This window comes from Scyliorhinus torazame, chromosome 11 (assembly GCF_047496885.1).
Source record: "Scyliorhinus torazame isolate Kashiwa2021f chromosome 11, sScyTor2.1, whole genome shotgun sequence".
Classification (NCBI taxonomy): domain Eukaryota; kingdom Metazoa; phylum Chordata; class Chondrichthyes; order Carcharhiniformes; family Scyliorhinidae; genus Scyliorhinus; species Scyliorhinus torazame.
Window position 1 is genome coordinate 191,627,040 of NC_092717.1, and position 13,221 is coordinate 191,640,260.

Genomic DNA, 13,221 nt, shown 5'->3' on the forward strand with positions numbered 1-13,221 from the left:
CCTCACAGGTCAGCATGGTTAGGTGGGTGGACCTCCTGCTTCTATTCTTTGGAAAGAGAACCTTGCAGCTTTCCTGGATGGCCTGAAGGCAGGAGAATCCCTTGCTGAACCGTGGGAGCTGAGTGCTTTGTACGTTTGGGTGGCATGATGAAGCAGATGCTTACCACATTGGGCCTGCAGTGAGTAAATATCTGCATTGGTGCAATTTATTTATGAGCCTGGATCTTTGACCCCATGAGGCAATGGCAGGGTGCACGATTCCCTGCCCACCCCACCATGCGAATTGACGAGCTCCTCACCGATGCATAATTAATGAGCCGAGAACCAGAACATCAGGTGGAGAAATACAACCTGCTGCCTAACGGGAATCACATAGACTTTCCCACCTTCACCGCACTTAATCTCCGGAATGGAAACTTCCGCCCATGGATAGTAACACACCTCAGGAGAACATACAGACTGATGAAATGGACAGACATGAGGCAGATGAAAGTTAACACAAATACATGTGAAGCAATATGCTTCAGTGGACAGAATGGGAGGAAACAATCTGAACTCAATGGTTTAATTTTAAAGGGACTGCAGGAACAGAGAAGCATGCCATTGTGTCTTCACAGGTCTTTGGAGGTGGCAGCACAAGTTGAAATAAGTATACAGAATTCTTGGTCTTATTACAGAAGCTTAGGATAGTTGTAGTACCTTCAATAACGCCACGAGAGTGTGGGATGGTAAATGAAGGCTTTAATAAGCAGAGAACTAGCCAGCTACAGAGACATGTGCTTACTGAGTACCGCCTACAGGGCGTCACCTTATATATGGCACCCTGGTTGGTGGAGCCGGAGGCGGAGTCCCCCAGGGTTCCAAACCCGGTCTTAAAGGGGCATCACCTACATGGTGTTAAGGGTACAGTAACCATTCATCACAACAGTGTTATAACGCCTGTGGGGATCCATAAACCAAATGAACCAACTTTACCAAACCACCCCCAAGTGAAGAAATTTACAAACAAGGGGCGGGATTCTCCCCTACCCGGCGGGGCGGGTGGCCCGGCGTGCTGGAGTGGCGGGAATCACTCCGGCGTCGGGCCACCCCGGAAGTCTCCGCACCTTTAGGGACCAAGCCCTCACCTTGAGGGGCTAGGCCCACGCTGGAGTGGTTGGCGCTCCGCTGGGTGGCGTGGACTGGCCTTTGGCGCCACGCCAGCCGGGACCGAAAGGTCTTCGCCGATCAGTGGAAGTCCGCGCATGTGCGGGAGCGTCAGTGGCTGCTGATGTCATCCCCGCGCATGCGCAGGGGAGGGGGTCTTGTTGCTAACTTTGCCTTAGTTCAATTGCTCTGTTTTATTACCTTTGCTCTTGAGTCGCCAGGTATCTTTAACTAACAATTCTAAGGGCGCTATGTCAAACAGGGACATGCATTACAAAACAATAAACTGTGAACCTCTAACTATTCTTAATACACTACACTCACTTAAACATTTCATTATCCTAACTTCCTCAACCATACAACAAAATCATAGCAGTTTATACACAGTTTTCCTGGCTTGGCAGTCAAGCTCAGGATCGTACAATTTGCTCATAAACAGTTCTTTACATTTCTTTATTTACAATAAAACCGCAAATAAATGCTCTTTATTATAGATTGCGGGGGTCGGGGGTCTGGTCGTATCCGAAAGTAGTGGATCTGATCCTATATACCGGGGTTCGAGCGCGGTAGGCTCTCCTTCTCCATTTCCTTAGATGCATAGTCTGCACGATGCAGCAGAGTATCGCTAATACCAGTAAGGATTCTATTACATAGGACAGAGAGTACCAGGTTATAAACCTGGCACACCAAGATGATGTGGTGTCGCTGGTGACTAGGCTCTGGATACTGCGAGGAAGTGAAACATTAACGGCTGGGGGGCTTGAAGTCTTGGGGTTCGCGTTCACTCGCAATCAAATGTCCATAAAGATGATGATCCATGTGGAGGAAGTCCTCATGGCTCTTCTCTTTCCTTTTCTTTTCTTCTCTGCTCCGGTCCTGGAGCTTCTGGAGTTCTGTGGAAACAAGCATAGTGTCTGTAACTATCTTTGTTTAATATCCCTTACGATAGTCTGTCTGTCCTTTAGTGCCAATTACTCCCTTTATAATTGGTCACTATGTGTTTTTTTTTTCAGAAACCGAATTTTAGGACAAGACACACTTCCCAATAATGAACCAGTGCAAGCCGTCTCGCAGACTGCGCAATTTACCATCCAAATGTTTCAGGATGTAAATAGCATGTGGTTGGCAACCTAAGGGTTACCTGAAACAAAACAAAACTTTTTGAACTGAAAGTGCCAAAATGAGGTCCGTATGGGCCACGACGGGTAAGAGTTGGATGGAGTCCCCGGGTAGGGCGGCTACCAATGCCGTGTCTCTCCTACCCAAGCATAGTTGACCAGAGGGGGGTTCCCAGGCAGGGCGGGTTCCAAGCCGTTTCTCCACTGCCTGAGCAACCGGCAAGAACGGGCAAGAAATGTAGTCATCGTGGGGGGCTGCCATAGTGGTTCTTTCCTTCGAACCAGAAGGGCAGTTACGAACGGGGGTCTGGTACCTGAACCAGTCTCTGCAGACAAGTCCTCAGAGGTTTCTGCTGATGAGCGTGCGGACAAGTTCTCAGAGGTTTCGGCCGAAAAGGCGTGGGGCCGTGAAAATTTTTTTCTGGTCGGACATACAACATTTAACAAACTTACAAACAACATAAAACATTCTACAGGTTCCATCAGAAAGGACAACACTTCTCCCAAGCGGTTCCTTTTAAAACATCATCTGGACACCTCAGTTCTCGGTTGCGAACAGGGTCGCAAAGGGGTTCTCGGTTTGGGAGTCAGACCCAAGGTCGTCATCTTCTTCCGGGTGCCAAACTCTTGAGTGTATCAGGGCTGCATGGTGTGAAGTGGGGTCGCTCTCGTCGTTGCGGACGAGTCGGAATGAGTTATCTCGGTGCCAAAAGTGGGTGTCTAGTTGTGTGGGGGCAGAATCGGGGTTGTCCTGGTAGTTCGGTGGTCGGTGGTGGGATTTGTTTAGGAAAGTGATCATGAAGGGATCACTCGGATCGTAGTCGGAATCGCTGGGTGTGGGTCCTGTTGCATGGGGATAGTAGGGAGGCGTGCTGAGGCTATCGTCCGAGTCACAGTCGCTGTCTCTGCTGCCGCAGTCTGTTGGCGTTCCGGGGCGGAGTGTATATTTTGGGGGTGGAGTCGAGGTCGAGTCCGTGGCTGGGCTGGACGTGTTGGGGGATGGTAGGGTTAGGTTGGCTGTGGGCGGGGTGTGGTGTGCTGCGTCGAGCATGACGTGGTGTGCGTGGTTAGACTGTGTTCCATATGCCTTCAGCTGGTTTATATGGAACCACGCAGTCTTACCGTTGGGGTACTTTATTTTATATACGGAAGGGCTTACTTTGTCCGCAATGGAGTACGGACCCGAGTATTTTGGGGACAGGAATGTGCTGGGGTTATAAACAGAGAGCATAATTTGCTGTCCTGTACTGTACTCAGTCGCATGCACTGTTTTGTCAAAACAAGCCTTGCTCTGTTTCTTTCTGGTGCCCAATTTTACTGCGGCTGCTAGCTGAGCCATTTTAACATTTTGAACTAATTGCTCCACCGCTTTCTCGTGTGTGAGGGCCGTCACTTCGGGGCTGGTCAAGTCTAAACCTAACAAATATTCTGTGCCTTTCATGGGGCGTCCGGTCATGAGGGTGTGTGGGGTGTAACCTGTGGAAGTAGAAATTGTATTACGCAAAAACATCAGCGCAAAAGGGCGGACTGAGTCCCAAGTGGTGTTGTTCTGCTGGACCATTTTTCTGAGGGTGGATTTTAGGGCTGATTCATGCGCTCCACGATACCACTCGACTGTGGGTGGTATGCTATGTGGAATTTTTGGGTGATGCCAAATATCGTGAGGACGTTCTGCATGACACGTCCCGTAAAATGGGAACCTTGATCTGATTCAATGCTGCGGGGAGTCCCCATCTTGTAAAGATGTGGTGGGTCAAAATCTTGGCTGTGGTTTTTGCCGTGTTTGTGCAGGCTGGGAATGCTTCCACCCATTTCATAAATGTGTCAATTACCACAAGTACATATTTATAGCCTTTCCTGCAAGGGGGCAATGGTCCTATAAAATCGATCTGGAGGTTAGTCCAGGGGCCATTAATGGGTTGGGTGTGGCTGAGTTGAGCCTTTTTGGCATATCTGTCCGGATTATTCTGGGCACAGATAAGACAATTCTCGATGTAATGGTTCACATCTTCCTTTAAATTCGGCCACCAACAAAGCAGTTTGAGATGGGCTGTAGTGGGATTGATTCCCTGATGTCCATGACCGTCATGGAACAAACAAATCAGTTGATTCCTGGCCTGTCCAGGAACCACATAAAGGGTGTCTTTTAACACCACACCGTCATGTGTTGTCAGTGCATTTCTAAACCTCTCATAGGGAGCTGGATATTTTCCTTTTACAATCTCCCTGAGATTGCTGTCCTGCTTCTGGGCCTCCACTAGATCCTCGATCTTTGTCTGTGAGACCTGAACTGCATTTACTGGTGCGCTTTTGGGGGGGTGTCCAACAGTATCCATGCTTGGAACCTGCCTTAGCCAGTGCGTCAGCTTTCACATTTCCAGGGGGGGAGGAACGATGGTGACTGCGGACTTTGATTATCCCAAAAGTCCTGTTCTGGGCTCTCTGTAAAATATGACATAGAGGCTGTCCGATTATATGTCTGCTGGGCTGGGGAAGGAATCTGGGTGTTCCACTATATACGCGATGGCCGCGAGCTCTGCTGCCTGCGCGCCTAAGTGGCCTGGAAGTTTTATTGATATTTCCTCAAGGGCGCGTCCCTGCGCGTCCTCGACATATATGCCGCAACCTGTTATGCGCTTCCCATCCAAGACTGTGGAAGATCCATCCACATAGATCTTTATGGGCTCACACATGTCCGTGTGCTGGGGGCTCTGGGTTGAACTACCTATCTTTCTGGGGGGTGTTTTAGCAATAAAGGGGCCTGTGTTGTGGTGTGGAGAGATAATCTCACATTCATGGGGGGTTCCGGGGTACTGTAAGTTGTCGGCTAAATAGGTGTGCGTCTTTGTCCTTTTAATAGTGATGTCCCGTCCCTGCAAGAGAAGGGTCCATCTAGCTGCTCTAATCTGGCTTACTGTGCCGTCCTTGAGTCGTCCGTCCAGTAAAAGTTGGGTGGGGGTGTGTTCGGTGAGAATTGTAATGGGGTTCAGTCCGGTAATATATGAAAAATACTGCACTGCCCAAAATACTGCGAGCAGGTGCCTCTCACAGGCTGAAAATCCCTGCTCCACTGCATCTAAAATTCTGGAGGCGCAAGCTACGGGCCTTAACTGGTCGTGCCGTTCCTGGAGGAGCACGGCCGAAAGGGTGCGGTCTGTGGTCGCTACCTCTATGGCGTAAGGGGAAAGCGGGTCTGGAACTTGTAGTGCAGGGGCTGCTATGAGTGCCTGTTTTAAAGAGTCCACAGCATCCGTATGCTGCGGAAGCCATTCCCAGGGGGCTCCCTTCTTTAGGAGGTCTGAGAGGGGAGCTGCCTTGCTGACGAAACCGCCAATGTGGTTTCAGCAGTAGCCCAACAGTTCTAAAAATGACCGGAGGGCTGAAACGTTCTGGGGAAGGGGCAATTTAGCAATCGAGTCAATCCTTTTATGCTCGATCTCGCGTTTACCATGTGTGGTAATTGTTCCCAAATATATCACCTTTTCTTCCAAAATCTGGGCCTTTTTGGGGTTGACTTTACAACCGATTGAGTGTAAGAGTTCCAGGAGTTCGGACAGAAGCTCGATGTGCTCTTCCTTGGTGTCTGTCTGCAGTAGTAGGTCGTCTACATACTGAACCAGACATTCGGGGCGAGAGAATTTGGCTAAACCATTTGCCAGCTGTCGGTGGAAAATGGAGGGGGAGTTGTGGAATCCTTGTGGCAGGCATGTCCACGTGTACTGCTGTGCTTTAAAGGTGAAGGCAAATTTGTACTGGCACGCCTTTGCCAATGGAATGGACCAGAATCCATTACTGATGTCCAAAACTGTAAAGAATCGGGAATTGAGTCCCTGCTTGAGCATGGCCTCGGAACTTGTTGCTACTGTGGGGGCTGCTGCGGGGGTGATTTTGTTGAGTTCCTGGTAATCGATGGTCAGTCGCCATGATCCATCGGGCTTTCTCACTGGCCAAATCGGGGCGTTATTAGTGGAGGCTACTGGTCTAAGTACGCCCTGCTCTAATAAGCTTTCTATTACCTTGGAGATTTCTCCCTCTGCCTCTTGGGGAAATCCATACTGTTTTGGGGGTCTAGGGTCAGGTCCTGTTATTTGTACGGAGCCAGTCATCCGTCCACAGTCGTGCTTGTGGTTCGCGAATGCTGCCCTGTTCTTTTGCAGAACTGCCCTAAACTGCTTGTCCGTACTAAGCGTGGTCGGGTTGAACCAAAATTCGCCTACTGCGCTAATTTTGTTCACGTACTCTCCTATGTTGAGCGTTGCGGGGGCTCTTGCGGATTTTGCCATCTTCCAGACACACTGGTTGACTGGATCAAATGAAAGATTATGGGAATTCATGAAATCGATTCCCAGAATGTGTTCTGCTGTGTGGGGCAGGTCAACTAAAACTACGGGGTGCTTGGTGGTGATGGTACCGATTTGAATGGTACAGGGGCTGTGATGTGTCCCTGCTGTGAGTGGCCTGTAAAGCTGCTGAGCGTGATAGTGGCTGTAGTGGGCCACGTGTCTTTTTGAAACAGGGTGGAGGAATTTATTGTGGTGCGGGACCCTCCTGTGTCCCATAGAAATTCGATGGGCTGTCCCCGAATTTTCATGCAACTACCGGTCGTCCGGACCTATCCCAAAGGGTGTCGCAGACCCAACTGGGGGAGCCCGTACACCGTCAGTCCGTTCCGGTCAAGTCCGTCTGATCTGAACGGGCGCTAATGCTGTGAATGGGCTCTGTCTTTTTCTTACTCAGAGTGCCTGTCTGCTGGGCTCTCTGTGGCTTTTTAGGGGCATTGCATTCTCTTGCAAAGTGTCCCAACTGTCCGCAGTTGTAACACTCCTGTGACTTGGGTGGGGGGCTGTTCTTTCCCTCATTCACCCATGCGGGGTTCTGGTGTGTTTTTACTGCCTGTATATCGGCGGTGGCCTGCTTTTCCTCGGGATTCTTGACTGCGGGCTTGCTTTGTATAGATTGCTCTCAAGCGCGGGACAATCTTTTCACTACCCACTTCTCGTTATGGGCCTCCTCTGAGGGATCATAACTTGCGCAGGCTTTCTGTCCTGTTTCTGTGGCGTGGGAGATAAGGGTGCGGGTCCATTTGGCCATGTTGTCTGGGGACAAATGGGCACGGTCTAAGTCTCCAAAGACTGCTGCAAAGTGAATCCACAGGCGTCCAGCAAACGCTGTGGGGTGCTCGGATTTCTTTTGCCTACATTTGTTGAGGCCATCTACGGGGTCACCCCAGTTATGCCCGATCGCATCCAGGATCGCAGTATGCATTTCTGCAAGGGTGCCTCCTCCTACATTCTGTGGGACGGGAAGGGCTGCTGCTACTGAAGGGTCTAAACTTAAAACCGTGAGCTTCACATGCTCTCGCTCATCCAGGCCGTACATGGTCGCCTGATGCTTAACTGTGGCAAAGAAATAGTGGGGGTCTGAGGTGGGGAGGAACGGTGTGATCTTATCGCACGCGTCCTGTAATTGGGTCACTGTTAAGGGGGTGTAGTATAGAAATTCTGTATCGTCCACTATGGCTGTGCGGCGGGTGGTTACTAGGTTCATTGGAGCGTGAACCATCTGCTGTGTGGGGGGTTGGGGCGCTTTCCTTTTTTGTGGCTTTCCCTGCGCACATGTTCCCTGAACATATCTCTGTGCTGTTTCGTTCAATTCTTCCCAATCAGGGCCGTCTTCCTGATCTAATTTTTCTCCAAAGGTTTCCTGGAAACCTTTCTGAACTGAAAGCAGCGATTGCAGCTCTGCAATCTGCTTCCGGCACTTTGCGTGATCTAGCGTGCTTTGTCTTTGTTCTGTGGTGGCAGCATGGAGTGCTCTTAATGTTGCCTTGAGGTCACGACACTGTTTCTGTAATGCCTCTACCTGCTTTTCCGTTTCTTCACGTACCAGGACTGCACGTTGCGTGTCCTGATAGGCCTTTTCGTATTGAGACTGGAAGCTGCTTAAGTGCGCCAGACAAGACTGGTGTGCCCTTTTGGCATCCTCCACCTCTCCATCTTTTGCTGCCAACTTCCTTCTCAATTCCAAATTCTCCTTTTCTACCTCGCTTACATCGACCTTACTCATTCGATGTATGCCCTCAACTTCTTTCCGGAGCGTCCGAACGAGACCTCTGTGCCTCGCAATTGTGCCAAGCAGGACACGATTGCCATCAGCTTGCGAGCTTTCCCTAAGCTCTTTTTGTGGATCTCGCTCAGGGTCTCCCACCAAGTATGTCCTATACTCCCGGGACCTGATTTCTCGTTGTCACAGAATTCGTTCCAAAGGGGCCATCGTTTCCCTTTGAGATATTTCCTGATCTCTTCCTCCCAAATGGGACATTGTCCCACTCTACTGCTGCTGGTCGCTGCGACCGCAAATTCCTCTGGGTTCATTAGGCGCTGCATTGCCATCTTTCCTATCCGAATGCTGCTCTTCAAATTTGGGACAGGGGTTTTAATCCGAATGCTGCTCTTCAAATTTGGGACGGGGGTATTAAGGCGGTGCTGTAAATACGGGCATGGCTTTCGCTACTTTCCGAAATACAATCTTCCAACAGTTTTGTCGCAACAAAAAATTGATCAGTTTTACCTTATCGCCCTGTTAGTTACGCATGCATACACACACTTCCGAATTTATGAGTATTGATCAGAACTGCTTGACCACTTGTGGTTTTCTGTTTCCAATTGGATCTCTAATTCAAATTCTAGGTTCTCCCGGAGTGGTTTTCTACTTCTAGATCAGGTCCCGTCAGGATGTCGCCAAATAATTTTGCTAACATTGCCTTAGTTCAATTGCTCTGTTTTATTACCTTTGCTCTCGAGTCGCCAGGTATCTTTATGATACCGCCACGAGGTTCAAGTCCGAGTAATGATCAATAATCCAATACACCGATTAGTAAGGTTTAAATCAAAGCACATTTATTATACACAGTAATCGCTACTCATGCATAAATTCTATGTCTAAGCTACTTCTACAACTAACAGGCCTATACTTAACTTGGAATTGGCCCACCAGGTCAGGGAAACGAATGGCCTTTCGTTCGGGTTCTGAGCCTGCGGGATTCGAAGTTGGTACAGGTTGGTAGCTAGGAGCACCTATCTCGTAGCGAGCGTTGAATTAAACTTACGATTCGATCTTCACTGCTCCGGTCACGGTCAATGTTGGTTCGTTGTTGCTGGGTGACCCGGCAGGACGAAGAGCTCGAAGAGGTGGAGAGGAAGAGACGAGAAGAGTGAAGAGAGCGATTTGAACTTGGGGCTCAATTCTTATAGTCCCCAGGGGCTTCCCGCCTTTCGGGGCGGACCCTGTACCTGGTCCCAAGTGATTGGACTTTGTCCCAATCGCTTGGTTCGATTTTCTCCAATGCTGGAGCGGTTCCCTGATCGATGGCCGGTCTAGCGGTGCTCGTTCACCTCCTTTTGTGTCGGCTCCTGCTGGCGCCGAAGAGTCTGGTTTTGCTTTGTGTGTCTAAATGTTGTTTATTGTTCCCGGGGATTGCTCATTAGTATGCAGATGGCTGTTGTTTTGTTCTGCTGATGGTTGCTGGTATCGATAGTGTCTGGCCTTTCCAAAGGTAAATACACAGCCAACCTGCAGCTGCTGGATTTTGTCTTGTTGGCTGACTTTCCCATCAGCCTTTGCCGTTCGTCATTTTGAATCGGGAGTTGGCCATTTTAAGTGGCTACAGTCTCTTCTGCCTCCGCCACGGTGAAGACCATGCTGAAGGTGGAAGAAAAAGAATGCCCCCATGGCACAGGCCCGCCCGCAGATCGGTGGACCCCGATCACGGGCCAGGCCACCGTGGGGGCACCCCTCGGGGCCAGATCGCCCCGCGTCCCCCCAGGAACCCGGAGCCTGCCCGCGCCGCCTGCTCCCGCCGGTAAGGTAGGTGGTTTAATCCACGCTGGCGGGAGAGGGTTGACAGCGGCGGGACTTCGGCCCATCGCGGGCCAGAGAATCGCCGGGGGTGGGCCCGCCGACGGGCGCGGCGCGATTCCTGACCCCGCCGAATCTCTGGTGGCGGAGAATTCGGGACATGGCAGGGGCGGGATTCACACCAGCCCCCGGCGATTCTCCGACCCGGCGGGGGGTCGAAGAATCCCGCCCAGGATTTCACTTTCTGTATCTCTGTTTTAACATGAATCAGAAGCAAAGGAACTTCAGCATAAACTGACAATCAAATCATGGTTGATATGAAGTATAAATTACACGTGGAACAGGAGATACGGGGGCACATTGGTTAACACTGCTGCCTCACAGCTCCCATTGCTCATGGTCGTGGGCAACTACCAGAACTGTTTTTAGGTTTGCACAGTATGGCCATTAATAATAATCGTTATTAGTGTCACAAGTAGACTTACATTAACACTGCAATGAAGTTACTGTGAAAATTCTGGGCATTCAAACTCTCGGCAGTTAAAGATAATGTAGGAGTCAGCCTAAAAGTGCTTTCTGACCACTTAGGAAATCAGCTCTGCAGCTTGGCTTGCTGAATGGCTCCTCTCTCCAACTCTTTCATTTCCTCTGTTCTTATGTCTGCCACATGGTCTCCAAATTTTAAGTTCCTTCCTGTTGGTACTGCTTCCAGGTCAACAAGGACCGCCAGGTCACAGGGACCAGTATTCCTTATCACCCAAGAATTATAATTGACCCCTTTACAAGTGATACAAATTCTTAAAAGTCCTGTTCAACATTTTATTAAAAATTACAGATTTCCCAAACATTTTAAAGCAATTACAAATTGTCCTTACTGTTACCGCTTCCAGGTCAAAGGCTGTCAAAAATATCAAGGACGTCATCCTAAACCTTTTTGTAATGCTGGTTAGGCCTCAGCTGGAGTATTGTGTTGAATTCTAGGCACCACACTTCAGGAAGAACATCAAGGATATTAGGAGTGAGGAATGTGTATAGGAATTTACTGGAATGGACTTGGAATGAGTGCAGTTTTAGTAGAGACTGGAGAAGCTGGGTCTTTTCTTCTTCGACCAGAAATTATGAGGGGATTTGATTTAAGGTTATTAGCAGTTGAAGCAGAGGGGGCATGAGGACATTTTTTCACGCAATGAGCTGTTATTTTAAATGTACTGCCTGAAAGGATAAAGGAAGTAGCAATAATGCCTTTTAGCAGGAAATTGAAGGGAAGAAATTTAAGGGATATGGGGAAAGAGCTGTGAAGTGGGATGAATTGGACAGTAGTACCGAACAAGTAACATGGGCATGATGGGTTGAATGGCTTCCTGCTGTTAAAATAAACCATGCAAGGGCAGCACCGTGGTGCAGTGGTTAGCACTGCTGCCTCACGGCGCCGAGGTCCTAGGTTCGATCCGGGCTCTGGATCACTGTCCGTGTGGAGTTTGCACATTCTCCCCGTGTTTGCGTGGGTTTCGCCCCCACAACCCAAAGATGTGCAGGGCAGGTGGATTGGCCACGCTAAATTGCCCCTTAATTGGAAAAAATGAATTGGGCACTCTAAATTTGCATTTAAAAAAATCATGCAAGCTGGAAATTCTGTGCCCAAATTCTGGTTTGCACACCTGTCGTATGAAGCCCTACCCCTTCCTCAACACATACAATGCACTCGATTGTAAACTCTACACCATCAACTTGCAAAGGAGAAGTTTTGCCAAGTTTCTCCCCCGAAACTAACTCAATCCATGAAACTCTACATTACTAATACACAATGTTGCTAACGTATAGAACAATTTTCACCTTCTATCCTACTTTGGCTGGAATTCTCCGGCCGTTTTCTGGTCCCGCTTGCAGTGTACTCTCGCCCGTGGGTTTCCTGGCAGCATGGGCTGGCTTCTATGGAAATTCCCACCAGCGAATGACGCGTTGCTTCCCACTGCGAGACCCACGCAGCTGGGAGGCTGGAGAATCCCACCCTTTGTTTACACGATCAGTGAAATACTCATACAATGTTATATCGGCAGCACAGCACATCAATAGTTGCTGCTATTGAACTATTTGGTACCAATTCAGACCTCTTACATATTTCATTTTCTCAGACCAGCCAGCAGAGGGTGAGGTTACATTAAAGAGAATATTTGTTTGCATCCGACACAAGGAGAAGCCCTTTACACAATGAGAATTTCTTACCCTGCGCCACCCATTAACCAACCAAAGGGAACTGCTGGTAAAAGTGTTTGAAAGTCTCCAAATCAAACTCCTACAAGCTAACCATTTAATATTGACCCGGGCAATCGGTACTGAAGAGAAAAAAATAGGGCAAAGTACTACCCTCCCACAATGAGCTCTTTTTAAACATTTATTCTTGGGATATGGCAAGAATGGCATTTATTAACCCTGCCTAGTGGCCCTTTGAGAAGATGATGATGAATCATCTTCCTGAACCACTGCACTACTACATTCTGTTGCTCCTGTTGGAATATCACTGCACACACTGAGTGGTGTTTAAAGCAGCTTACGAGAGAGGGCAGGGAGAGGGGGAGGGCCTTAGAGTCGATAGGGAAGGCACAGGGTACAGTACCTGTTACCTTTTTAACTCTCTGTGCTTCAGTCAGGGATGGGGAAAGTCAAGGACAGCCTTCCCGCCGAGAGGTCAATTGAGGCCATGAGTGGTTAGGAGGACCTCACCACACTGTTGCTGGTATTCTAGCAGCGGCAGGAGGCCCTTGCACAATTATAGCGAGGCTGCCCAGTAAAAGCTGCACAGAAAGCTTGGCAATGGCAGTATCATAGAACATAGGACATTACAGCGCAGTACAGGCCCTTCGGCCCTCGATGTTGCGCCGACCTGTGAAACCACTCTAAAGCCCATCTACACTATTCCCTTATCGCCCATATGTCTATCCAATGACCATGTGAATGCTCTTAGTGTTGGCGAGTCCACTACTGTTGCAGGCAGGGCATTCCACGCCCTTACTACTCTCTGAGTAAAGAACCTACCTCTGGCATCTGTCTTATATCTGTCTCCCCTCAATTTAAAGCTATGTCCCCTCGTGCTAAACATCAC

General features: G+C 49.2%; 1 long non-coding RNA gene across 1 annotated transcript; it reads right to left on the reverse strand.

The window, feature by feature from the left end:
* Positions 1–551: 551 nt before the first annotated feature.
* On the reverse strand, positions 552–12,379 carry LOC140386035 (uncharacterized). Its single transcript, XR_011933549.1, has 2 exons — positions 12,345–12,379; positions 552–2,039 (listed from the first exon to the last, which is right to left on the reverse strand). It is a non-coding gene; the product is annotated as an uncharacterized lncRNA (long non-coding RNA).
* Between the last annotated feature and the right edge of the window lie 842 nt (positions 12,380–13,221).